Source organism: Bombus impatiens, unplaced genomic scaffold (genome assembly GCF_000188095.3).
Source record: "Bombus impatiens unplaced genomic scaffold, BIMP_2.2 scf_0647, whole genome shotgun sequence".
NCBI lineage: Eukaryota > Metazoa > Arthropoda > Insecta > Hymenoptera > Apidae > Bombus > Bombus impatiens.
The window spans coordinates 1,936,025-1,939,846 of NT_177066.1; the positions used below are offsets into that span (position 1 = coordinate 1,936,025).

Genomic DNA, 3,822 nt, shown 5'->3' on the forward strand with positions numbered 1-3,822 from the left:
TTTATAATCCGATAATCACATTCTGCTTTAATCCTAAGTTTTAATCTTGTTTTAGACTGAATCGATAAAGTCGCATGTGACATAAAATTGGTAACGTCAGCTGACCCTCGAAAATGCGACCGGAGGAAGAATTGCATGTCAGATCCAACCTACGTTTCTGTGCTGATATTCATCTACTGCAAGTGCATGCATATAGTTAACGAATGTATTTTTCAGATTTCATTATAAAATATGAAAGACTTGAGTGCACCGAAATATGGTAATATTTTTTTATACAAGTTTTATGAACAACTTTTTTTAGGCTAAGTAATTACACATAAACGACGATTAAGAATAACATTCCCTTTCATTTCAAGACAGAATAATTTGTTCATTGTTTTTCTGTTAATGCTAATATTTTTTAATTATTGAAATATTATTATCTCTACAACGTTCTTTACTTTATATTAATAGCAACTTGAGTAATTAAGTATTATACTATAGTAGTCGTGTTGATATAATAGTATTAGTGGTAATAGTATTAACGATATTTGTGGTATAAACCAACCATATGAGTAAAACAGTGATATAAATTCTTGTATAATAGATAACTAAAAAGTTCCATCAAAAATATAATTTTATAATAGAAACCATCAACATTTTAATTATATTTGTAGAACTAACATTCGTAACGTTTAATTATATGTCTATTCATTAATGATTATTATTTGACCGAATAAAATTAATTTCTAACGTATCCATGTTGCAGTTTCACTCTTCCTTTGTGTGAGATATGATATGTCTATGAAAACATTTCTTACAATACACGATTTTTCGGAGATATCGCCGATGTGTAATTGAATACGCCCGACTTCACGCCGAACTAACTATCCCCACCAATGCGAAATTTGAAGGTGAAACGCGGCGCGGGGTGTTATTCGGCAGTCAGGAATCGAAGATTATGGTGTCAAGACGTATTAATCTGTGCATGGCTCGTTAACTGCGTAATATTCCTATTGCTATTTTGCCTATTTTATACATAACTACAATTAACAACTATTAGGTTTGTTTTGATTGTATACTTGGTTACTTCAGTTTTCGATAGCTTGTATTGCCTGAGAGAGATGTTGAATTCGATTATCGTTTTAATTTACTGTAACTGATTTTAGTTATATGCGTATATGTTTTCAATTGTTGGTTTTCTTTTACGTAGATTATTGGTTAATGGCGGTACAAACATCGATGCAATAGGAATTCAAAATATGGGCGCCATGATGATTAGCAGTCTTTTCGATGGCTTTTCATTGGTGTTTCGGTAATTTCTTTTATATTATTGGTACATATTTGATACCTTAAGTCGTAACTCGTGGAGAATTACTACACGTAATAATTAGCATTTTGCTGCACTTCCCGCGCAAATTCTCTGTAGTAGCGCCATCTTGTTTATTCATTATTACACGTTCAGCTTTTCGTGTAACATTATCGTGTTCTTGAAGCAAGTTTAACCGAAGAATTTTGATTTGTTGCAAGTATTTTTTAATATTTATACAACCTGATATATCTATTATTGGATATATATATATATTCCAAACTGCTCTAACAAATAATCGTGACATAATTTGTTAAATCATTTATATACAGTATTTTTAAATATTTAACGCTACTCAGGGATATTTGATATTCGCAAATAATATCTTATATTTATTCGTATCAGTATTAAATATGTATTCCGCTCTCGTAGTATTGATTTATGACACTTTGAAAGATAGACAACAACGAGTTGTCTCGATAGCTTTATAAAAACTATATATGTAATGTTTTTGTACACAAACGCTCGTTTAGAGGTGTCTCCCTCTCCCTCTCTTTCTCTCTTCTACTAACGTCCTTTTACTTTCAGGCAATGTTTGGGATCGCGTGCAATGCGGTTGATAGAGTCGGTGTATGCTGCGTAATAGTGTTTTCAATATTCTGCAAAGTGTTTTTTAAGCTTTTATTAAAACTTATCTACGTAATTATAGTAGTCATACGCGGAATTAGAGTCAGTGCTTGTTCATCGAATCACTTAAACGAGCGCGTTACTAGTATTTTATTTTTCTCTTTTTACGTATACGTACATTTTTTTTTAAATATCTGTTTTCGGTATTAGAGTCAGTGCTCAAGAGGATTCAGTCTGTCCAGGAGTTCAAGAATGTAAGTATTTTTGCATATTCTACTGCAATTTATTTTATCTTTTGTATTTTGCTTGAATTATTATTATTATTTGTCGAAACGAAATTTTGAAGTTTCAATATTGAATCATAATATACATAGTTCCAAGATCAATAAAGTTCATTAATTATGTAAGATGTTGCATACATTTAACACTGTGTCTTTTAGGGAACAAATTATAATATGTCACATTTTGTTAAAGGTTTCTCATAACCTCCACTTTCTCCTGTTCTCTGGAGAGGATTCAATGATGCTTCAGAAGCCAGGAATGTAAGTACATATTTTCATAGCATATTTATTAGAACTTGAATCTTCTTTATTATTATTATTAATCAACACTGTTATAAATTCTTGAAGAGTAACGTTAGAATCTGCCGCACTTTATTTAATTTGAAGTTGAACTGACGTTAACATGTAATTAATTTTTTAGTGTTGCGATACGTGGCAATCGGGAATAATTCAAGTAGTTCTTTTCGTTCAGAAAGAAATAGTGATATTTATTAACTTCATTTTAAGAATTGCTGTTATGCAGGATCTTTTTCATCTAAGTAGATTTACGGTTAGATAGGCTATCTTTAAGTTAAGTTAGATCTATGATTAGGCAAGCTGTATTTTAATGTTTTGTCACGTAAGACAAGATAGTTTAATATCTCGTGAAGTAGGAAATATTGGTTTCCTATATCATAGAAAAATTGATTGATTCTTTCCTAGCACTATTAACGAGTTACATTAATATACTAACAAGCCTACATTAGTATTAAATGTATGCATAATTAGCGATAATATTCAAATTAATTAAATAATTCAAAGCAAATAGGTGGAAAATAAATAGTTGATTAATTAATAATAGATGATTGCGTAAAATTTCATAATCCCATTTAAATTTCAATCTTATAGGATTATTTTTGTTATAAAGTTGTTGATCATATCGTGTGACTCACTGTGTGTCAGACCTATGTTGTACCTGCTCTGTAGTATGCAGCACATGTTTGACACGATCTTGGCAGATGTCGTTAGTAGTTCTTCTTGGTGCAATCCTTTGATAAATACAAGCTCGAGATAAATACAATATCTTACAGACCCAAGGGCTTAATGTCAAATAGATTGACTTTTAATTGAAAAATATATACCGCCGTGTTTTATCGCTTTTCGAGCATCAATCTTTCGAGATCAGTTTTTGCGGGCTCGTTAATGGCGAATTCTCGCAATTCAACGGTACGTCGATGAACGTTAAAGCAGGGGATTTGTTATCCGCTTGCCCCGGTGTTTCTAAATGTGCAGAGAAGGTAGCCGTTTCAGGCCTAGGTGTACATGGAGTGCGCGTACGAGACACGCCAACTGACCATTATGCAGATTTCTAATGATTAGATATATCGGTCGTTTGCCAGAGTGAAATGAATGTAATATACCTTTGTAGAATCCGTTCTGCTCCCTTTCGTCCTTTCAGCATTGCTTCTTCCTTAATTTGTTATCTCGAACTAACGACTCCTTGTCTGTGAAAGAAAGACTTCAGGAGTAAAAGGCAGAAAGAAAAAGGAAGGAAATCTGAAAAGAAAGCGAACGAACTCTGACGTGGCTTCGAAGAAAAGCGATCAGCTCGTGAAATAGGTTTTCCCGAACTTCTATGGACCGCCG

General features: G+C 32.4%; 1 long non-coding RNA gene across 1 annotated transcript; it reads left to right on the plus strand.

Moving 5' to 3' along the window:
* The first annotated feature begins 809 nt into the window (after window positions 1–809).
* LOC117152089 lies at window positions 810–2,495 on the plus strand. The gene is made up of 4 exons (XR_004462332.1): window positions 810–1,042; window positions 1,193–1,294; window positions 1,877–2,169; window positions 2,390–2,495. It is a non-coding gene; the product is annotated as an uncharacterized LOC117152089 (long non-coding RNA).
* The last annotated feature ends 1,327 nt before the right edge of the window (window positions 2,496–3,822 follow it).